The sequence below is a fragment of the Beta vulgaris genome, chromosome 4, assembly GCF_026745355.1.
Source record: "Beta vulgaris subsp. vulgaris cultivar EL10 chromosome 4, EL10.2, whole genome shotgun sequence".
NCBI lineage: Eukaryota > Viridiplantae > Streptophyta > Magnoliopsida > Caryophyllales > Amaranthaceae > Beta > Beta vulgaris.
In genome coordinates this window covers 5,699,761-5,709,194 of record NC_079205.1, presented here as the reverse complement: position 1 = coordinate 5,709,194, position 9,434 = coordinate 5,699,761, and positions in this window count along the sequence as shown.

Sequence of the window (9,434 nt, the reverse complement as noted above, 5' to 3'; positions counted from 1 at the left end):
TTTTTTGCTAAATCAGAAAAGTATATTGAAGCTCAAAACCAATACAACCTAGCTAAACTTAGGCAGAGACGCACCAATTAGGTTGGACCCCTCAAATCAAAGCAAGCTTCCCAACTAATTACATAAATAGTCATGCTAACTTATACTTATCCTTTTTATGATGAAAGATGCCAATAGAATGACATAATCTATTTTTTTTTCTAGTTTTCATATTTCTATTTTAGTTTAAGGAATAAGGAAAATAAAAAAAAAAGAACAAACATACTCTTATGCTTTTATTTCTTCCTAGTGATCATACTTTCCTTTTCAAGGTCTCCATTCATTGTACACCTTTAAGTTTTAACTATTACAATCTATAACTATGTAGTTTTTTTTAATTGTTACGATTCCGTTTTAATTAGAAATAAAACTAACAATTTTGACTGTTTATTGTGATTTTTTTTATAAGTAAAAATATAGTCCGACTCATCTCAATATGTAGACTTATACTATCAAATTTTTATAATTTTTATTTAAAGGGAATAAGAGATATTAATGGTTTATAAACATCTCGAAAAACGTATCTAGATAAAGTACCAATAAAAAAGACAAAGGAGTATTAATAAAAGGATTTTTCTAACGTATGCATCTAGTCCATAGTTTAGCTATTTGATTTTACCTTTATTCAACGAAATTGATATAGTTAATTAAAATGTAAATCTCATAATTGATATCTAATTCATACTATGAGAGCAATATATTAAATTAACAATGCCATATTTATCAATTTTGCTTAATAAAGCTAAAAACAAACAACTAACCTACACACTAGGTGCGTATGTTAGAAAAATCGTTAATACATAAAAAGATATTTACAAAGTTTTAATCCAATAAGCAATCTAGAAAATCTATATATATTACTTAAGTGTACTGTTAAATTCATTTACAAAAGACAAAATCCAAACATTCACCGACTCACAATAATGAGGCGGCAGGTTTTTCGGAGTTCTGTTTTCGTCATATTGGTAGAGATGACAATAGAGTAACGGATTTTATGGCATCTAAGGGACACTTTTACAACTCTCCTACTGTTTTCTTTCCTCTCTATGATGTTGATTTTTCTTTATTGACGTGTAAGGACATTTTAGTTGGCCTCCGCATGAGGGAATTTGGCGTAATTTTTCTTCTCTTGGTTAAAAAAAAATGAATAAGAGATGGAGGTATTACCTAACAAGTGGAAAATCCTTTGACACAAATATAGGGAGAAAGAGGCAAACCACGCAGAAAACAATGTCACATGATAAAGAGTGTTAGTGTGTTACACAGATTTGGCCAGTGCATTGTCGATTGTGATTCATAAAAAATAGTGTACCATTTTATCATTTTAAAAGGTCCAGATGGGAAATTTATCTTTAGAAGTCCTGGGAGAATTTGGCACAAAACATATGTTAGGGATTAAATTTCAGATGTTTTACTCTATGCCAGCATATTACTTACTCCACTACTTCACATTCGTAATTCTTGGTTCCAATGAAGCCATAATAACGACAATGCTAAATATAGACTCAAATTAGGACCCAAAATTTGGACTCACACATCCAAGATTACAAATTGAAGTAATCAACATTTGTTTCATACTCCCTTTACATTTCAATGCTATACCATACACAACTTGAATTGTATGATCATATTTTTTGACCATTGTGAAACTATGGGAGTGTTTGGGAGAGAGAGTTTTAAAGAGAGTTTAGAGGTTTGGAGAGAGTTTAGAGTTTTGACCAGTAAAAACTCTAACTTGGGTGTTTGGTGAGAGAGAGGATTAAAGAGAGTTTTGTACCGAAAACTCTGATCAAAACTCTCTTTTGGAAAAGCTGGGTAGATGAGCTTTTTCATGACAGTTTTGGAGAGAGAAAAAAGAAATGACTATTTTGTCCATATAATTAATACTAAAATTTGTTTTAAAAAACATATGTCCATAAATGTCAGTTTACATGCTCTAAAAAGTACAAAACTCTAAACAATCAGCTAAGTGTTACCAAACACCTTTACACAACAATTATTTAAATCAGCAGTCAATCCTCTGAACAAAAAAGTAATCATCTAACCACAAACTCTAAACTCTAACCTCTAAACTCTAATCACCAAACAGGGCCTATATTTTATTTTAATTTATACATCCGACTATCCGAGCTCGAGTTGGGGTGATGATCTATCTCGGGTCAATAATCAAACGGAATAACAGACTCTTATATTCCCAACAATCACAATGTTAAGTTGGTGATTGGTTGGAGGTATTAATTAACACCTAAATCAATTCCTTGATTCATACTATATAAAAATGTACGATGCGAGAACTACATTGACAAGATTAGCAAAATTTTGATTAGAATAATATATACGACATTTTTATTAGTTGGCGGGGGATAGAAATTTAATTTCAATTTTTTTGCAATGTAAGCTCTATATATTCGTACTAAGGAATGTGCATTAACTATAGTGTGATATCACAAAAAAATTAATTTGGTAAGTGGCTACATATTATTCATCCTACGAGGGTATTCTAAGGTTATATATTGGAAGAATAATATTAAGCATCGTATGTATAATTTTAATTTTGATTTTTAGTCGCGCAAGTAGGGGAATAAATGAGAATTGGTTATGTATATGTATTTTATGTTAAGTATTTTTTTAGATAAGATTATCTATTTCTAATATTATACCTAATTATATGACTTGTTTTGTTTTGAAAGTTACACAACCCTTTTATTTAAAATTTAGGTACTCCTAAATTCCAAGTATAAGGATGTAGGCGTAGCTTATGTTAGCAACATATAATACCAATCTCAATTATCTAATATGAAATCTTATTGATAGATACATAATAATGACCATTGTAATTACTCTGAGTTTTTATAATCATTGACTTATCGTCTCTTAATGACATTGTTCTGACAAAAGATTCTGTGCAATTTTTTATTTGTTCTATCAAGATTTTGTTCGAATATTTATTGTGACAAACTAATTTGACAAAACTCCTACTTCTTTCCCACCCCTTTTGTTTTCTCATCCTTTCTCTTTCTTACTTGTCACTAAACCTACATTTCCTTAATTATCTGTTAGCCATCTGTGAGTTTTCTTGCGTCACCTTACATAATATCATATATACTTACCATGAATTAAGCTATATATTTGAGCCACATAGAATGACGGCAAACTCCAATCAGAGTTTTATATTCCCCTCCACATGTTTATAATATTATGAAAAAGTAAAGCAAGTTGTTAGTTGAAAGCCTTAGAACCTCAATAAGTTAGCAAGACTAATAAAGAATGAAAAGCATACACACCTGCCGCCTGTTGCAAAAAATGTTGATGTTTGTGGAGGTTATCTTTTGGTGTGACAATACATCTCTATGTTTGTACTCGTAGAATTATTGGAGCTTGTGAACCTGCTGTGATATCCGTCTGTTTGTTACATAAACTTTTAAGATGAACTAATTGTTAGTAAACTCTACTTGATTTTTAAGAAGAAACGCGTGGATTTTTAAAAAAATTTAAGATAGTGGATTTATGTATTAAAGAAATTACTTGGGCTGTTCAAGAATGGTACTTTACCCAGCCAAACTATTCTCCCCCTCCTTCCCTTCCGCAGTCAAACCGCCGATATTGGTTACCCCCACCGCCTAATTTTTTTAAAATTAACGTCGATGCTTCTTTTGTTGCTAGTACTTTTGTAACAGGTTTGGGTGGAGTATGCAGAGACCGTGAAGGAAATTGGATACTTGAATTCAAGAAGAAGCTGCACATGGAAGAAGCGTATGAAGCGGAGGTTCTAGTCATCAAAGAGAGCCTCCTTTGGGCCGAAGAGAATGGATGGAATAATGTTATTATAGCCTCAGATTGCAAGAGGGTAGTAGACGATATAAATAGCCAAGATCAGACCAAGTCAAAACTAACTTCTTTACTAAATCATTGCAGGATATTGTTAGGCCAAAGAAGCGGGCTTTCCCTTAAGCATGAATCGAGGGAATATAACTCGCTGGCAGATCAGATGGCCAAGGAAGCAAGGAAGGACCCAAGAGAGTATTTTGAGATGGAAAACTTTAATACCCCCTCTCCCGTCTATAATGATATTTCAAATACTGAACTCGAATCTTTGTACTCTTTTGAACACCACGAGGAGGGTGTGTACCATTCTCCAGCTTTGAGGTTTCCACCTTAAGGCCCTATTATGCTATGATATGATCAGCTACTTTTATCAAAAAAAAAAAACTCTACTTGATTCGACTAAACTTAAGAATATATATCCCCCGTAAAAAAAAACTTAAAGAGTATAAAGTTGGAAAGGTTTTCTTACAAGCTCATTATAGTGTTGTGTGGTGTTAAGTATGTTAACAATGAATTCAGACAACCCATTACAAAAAATAATGGTCTTCAGCGACGGGATAAATCTGTCTCTAAATTGACCAAATCCGTTACTATATGTGCTTAGCGACGGATTTAGAGATGGAACTCATACGTTGTTAATAACCTCCTCGCTATTCGAGTTAGGGACATAAATCCTTAAATATCCGTCTCTAAATTTTAGAGACGGATTTCAAATTCTGTCTCTAAAATTTAGAGACAGATTCCAAATTCAGTTTCTAGACGGATTTAAAAATCCGTCCCTAAATTTAGAGGCAGATGACGGATTTTTGAATCCATCCCGGCCTATTTTTAGAGACAGATTCAAAATCTGTCTCTAAATTTAGAGACAGAAATTGGGAATCTAACCCTGATAAAATTCACTGAAAATAAAAAAAGAAATTCGTAACTAAAAATAGTTGCTAATTTCGTTGCAGGACATCAATTTTAGCTGATTAACTTTAATCACCTATTGTTAGCTGTTCGATTCAACTAGCAATAGGTCCCATTTCTGGTTCGGAATCTCTCTTAGGTCAACCCCGTCCAACTTTGTAGGGGTAAGGGGTAAGGAAAATCCCTAATCGCAAGAACTGCTATTGGTAGGAATCAAGCATGTGACCTCCAAGTCACAAGAAGAAACTCCAACCAACTCACCAAGTAATTGTATACTTCTATGTTAACATAAACTATAAATCTACTTCTTGTGTTCCATATTATCTATCTGTGATCCATTAACTTTATGTATTAGAAACCTATGTTTATAAGTCAATTTAAACTATTAATATTATAGACGATTTTGAATTGTATTCCCCTCCCCCATTGCACAGGCTGCCATCCATTCAGCCTACCCGGCCTTCTCCCTCCCCACCGCGACTCGGTCCAAACACATCATTATTAAAACCAATTCCAAATATAATCTCCTCTCACAAAATTCCATCACCTCTACTTACAGATCTCCTCTGCCTAAAAACCACAAACAAGCATTAAATGACCCTAATTGGAATGCGACAATGCAAGATGAATATGGTGCTCTTATTAAAACAGGGACATGTTAATTGGTTCCAAGGCCTACGGGGGTGAATATTGTTAATTGCATGTGACTTTTCAAACATAAATTGAAATCTAATGGTGATCGTGAAAGACACAAATCTCGATTTGTTTGTATGTTATGTCTCAGGAAGTGGGTGTTGATTGTGATGAGACTTTTAGTTCTGTGGTTAAACCCCAGACTATTCGTACTTTATTGAGCTTAGCTATGACCCACAAGTGGTCTATACATCAGCTTGATGTCAAAAATGCTTTTCTCCATGGTGATCTTCACGAGACAATTTATATGCATCAACCTCCGGGTTTTGTTGAATCTGTACTCCTCATTACGTCTGTCGCCTGCGTAAGCCTCTTTATGGCCTCAAACAGGCGTCTTGTACATGGTACCAACGTTTTGCTACTTATGTCTTGCACATAGGTTTTGTCATCACTAAGAGTGATAATTCTCTTTTTACCTTTCGTCATGGCTCCGCTACTGCATATTTGCTTCTGTATGTTGATGATATTTTGTTGGTCACTTCCCCTGCTGAGTTACGTGCACTGATCATTATTCAGCTCCAGACTGAGTTCCCTATGTCTGATTTGGGTCCATTGAGTTATTTTCTGGGTATTACTATGACCCGTACACCATCTTGTATGCTATTATCTTAGCATAAATATGCACAGGAATTTCTAGAGCGCGTTGTTGCAAACCCGCCGCTACTCCTGTTGACACTAAGTCTAAACTTAGTGCAAATGTTGGCCCCCAGTTTCATGATCCTACATTATATCGCAGTCTTGTGGGTGCTCTTTAGTACCTTTCCTTAACTCGTCCTGATATTTTGTATGTTGTTCAGCATATCTGTCTCTTTATGCACGACCCTAGGGTCTCTCACTATGACACATTCAGGGCACTATTGATCATGGTTTACATCTATACCCTAGGGGCATGCAGGTGCCTTGACACTCGCCGTTCTACTTTCGGATACTGTTGTTTTTTAGGGGACAACCTTATTTCCTAGTCTTCTAAGCATCAGACTACTTTTTCTAGATCCAGCGTAAAGGTTGAATATCAAGGCGTAGTTAATATTGTAGCTGAATCTTGTTGGTTGCGCAAATTATTACTCGAGTTGCATTGTCCTCCCCGTCAGGCTACACTTATCTATTGTGATGATATTAGTGCTATTTATTTTTCCAACAATCCTATTCAACATCAACGCACCAAACATGTTGAGTTGGATATTCACTTTGTTCGGGAAAAGGTTGGTCCAGGACAAGTTCGTGTTTTACACATGCCTACTAGGTATCATTTTGTAGATATTTTCACAAAAGGCATTCCCAAGCAACTATTTTTGGATGTTAAATCCAGTCTTAGCGTACGTCCTCCTCCTACTGTGACTGCGGGGTGTGATAGAGAAAAATAATAATATTAGGATAATATTTTTCTCATTGGCTTATGATAGTATTTTGTATTAGTTTCCTAACTATGTTAGGACTAGGATTTTGTAAACCTATATATATTAATCAATACACTGATGCTGATTGGGGCAGGTGCCCTGACACTCGCCGTTCTACTTTCGGATACTGTTGTTTTTTAGGGGACAACCTTATTTCCTAGTCTTCTAAGCATCGGACTACTCTTTCTAAATCCAGCATAGAGATTGAATATCAAGGCATCGCTAATATTGTAGCTGAATCTTGTTGGTTGTGCAAATCATTACTCGAGTTGCATTGTCATCTCCGTCAGGCTACACTTATCTATTGTGATGATATTAGTGCTATTTATTTTTCCAACAATCCTATTCAACATCAACGCACCAAACATGTTGAATTGGATATTCACTTTGTTCGGGAAAAGGTTGCTCTAGGACATACAAGTTCGTGTTTTACACATGCCTATTAGGTATCAGTTTGCAGATATTTTCACAAAAGGCATTCCCAGGCAACTATTTTTGGATGTTAAATCCAGTATTAGCGTACGTCCTCCTCCCACTGTGACTGCGGGGTGTGATAGAGAATAATATTAGGATAATATTTTTCTCATTGGCTTAGGATAGTATTTTGTATTAGTTTCCTAACTATGTTAGGACTAGGATTTTGTAAACCTATATATATTGATCAATACACAACACTCCAAACTCAAGGAGTTTTCTCACAATCTAGAAATTTCAAGCATTGTTTTTTCATAGAAATTGGGAACTTATCAAAGAAAATGTGTTCGAAACTGTACTAATGGGGCTAGAAGGTAAGGAAATGCCGGACAAACTAAATAATACTCATATTAATATTGTGTATGTTAATCCCCAAGAATGAGCACCCAAAGCAACTTCCAACTTTAGACTTATTGATTTGTGTAACATGGCTTACAAAATCATAAGTAAGGCGGCCCTCGTCAATTGCATCAAGCCAATCCTCCATTCACTTATCTCTAACACTCAAGGAAGCTTTGTTCCGAGAAGGCAGATCACTGATAATAACATGCATTCTAATAATGCAAGAGGTTATTCAGAAAGCAAGGTTTAAAAGGTTATATGGCGCTAAAAATCGATTATAAAAAAGCATATGAACGATTCAAATGGAACTTTATTCGAGATACCTTGATGAAAATGAACCTTGTTATTCTTCTTGTTGAAGTGATTATGGAATGTGTGACTACAACCTCTCTCAAAGTGTTATGGAATGGTGAGCCTTTTATGAGCTTCATGCCTAGTAGAAGAGTTCGACAAGGTGACCCACTCTCTCCTTATTTGTTTGTAATTTGCCTGGAGAGGCTTATCAAACAATAGAAGAAGCCATCATAGAAAAACGTTGGAACCATTTCAAGCAAGTAAAGATGGTCCTATGCTTTTTAATCTTTTCTTCGCAGATGATATTGTTTTCTTTATAGAGGTAAGCATTGAACAGGCGGAAGTTATGCATGATTGCTTGGTGCGTTTTTGTCGAGCCTCAGGTCAAAAGGTAAGTCATGCCAAATATCGAGTCTATTTCTCGAAGAATGTTGAATCAACAATCCAAGCCGAGATTAGTTAAACATGTGGAGGCCACGGATCACTTACGCATGTATTTAGGCATGCTTACACTCACAAATCGAGTTACAATAGCCATCTTCAGCCACTTATATGAAAAGATAAATAGGAGGCTTTCTGAATGGAAGTCGAAGCATTTTGGTCTTGCCGAGAGAATTACTTAAGCTAGTTCCATTGTAGCCTCACTAGGCTATTACTCTATTTAGTTGGCAAAAATTCCTCGCACTATTGTGATAAAATTAATGAATAGAAAAGTAGGTGCTTCATCTTGGGGGGTAACTAATATACAAGAAAATTCACTTAATCTCATGAAAAAATCTACAGCTCTCACGGAATTAAGGGAGGCTAGGTGTGAAGTCGGCTCGTCAAGCCAATTCTGCATTCCTCACCAAACTTGGGTGACGAATGCTCACTGAGCCTAATGCACTTTGGGATCATATTTTGCGATCTAAATATTGTAAAGGAAGATGTGGTGTTGATATGTTCGAACCCAAAGTAGGTATGTCTAATGTTAAGAGCGAAATTACTGAAAATGCTAGATTCCGTTACGAGGGTATGCGTATTGCGGTCGGAGATGGAGCTGAAACTTATTTTAGGATCATAGGTGGATTGCACATACCCCTTTGAATAAGATAACTATTCAACTAATTCCTCTAGAAATCCTAGGAGCTACGGTGGAGGAGATGTAGGAAGTGGGGCATGGTTGGAAGTGAGATCTTTTCTCTCCGTATCTTACATCTGAAACTTTGAAACTCATCCAAGCCCATGAATTAAAGCTCAATTATGATCAAGGAGACTTTTTATATTGGCATAATAATTCTAAAGGAAAATTCACCATAATGTCTACCATCCAAATCATAAGAAAGGAGAATAATAAACTTGAGGATGCTATTTGGGATTTAATTTGGAGAGCTCCAGTTCAACACCGAATTTGAGCTTTCCTTTGGCTAGCTTGTCATGATAGAATTCTTGGGAATGATAACCGTTTTAAACTTTGGCTCA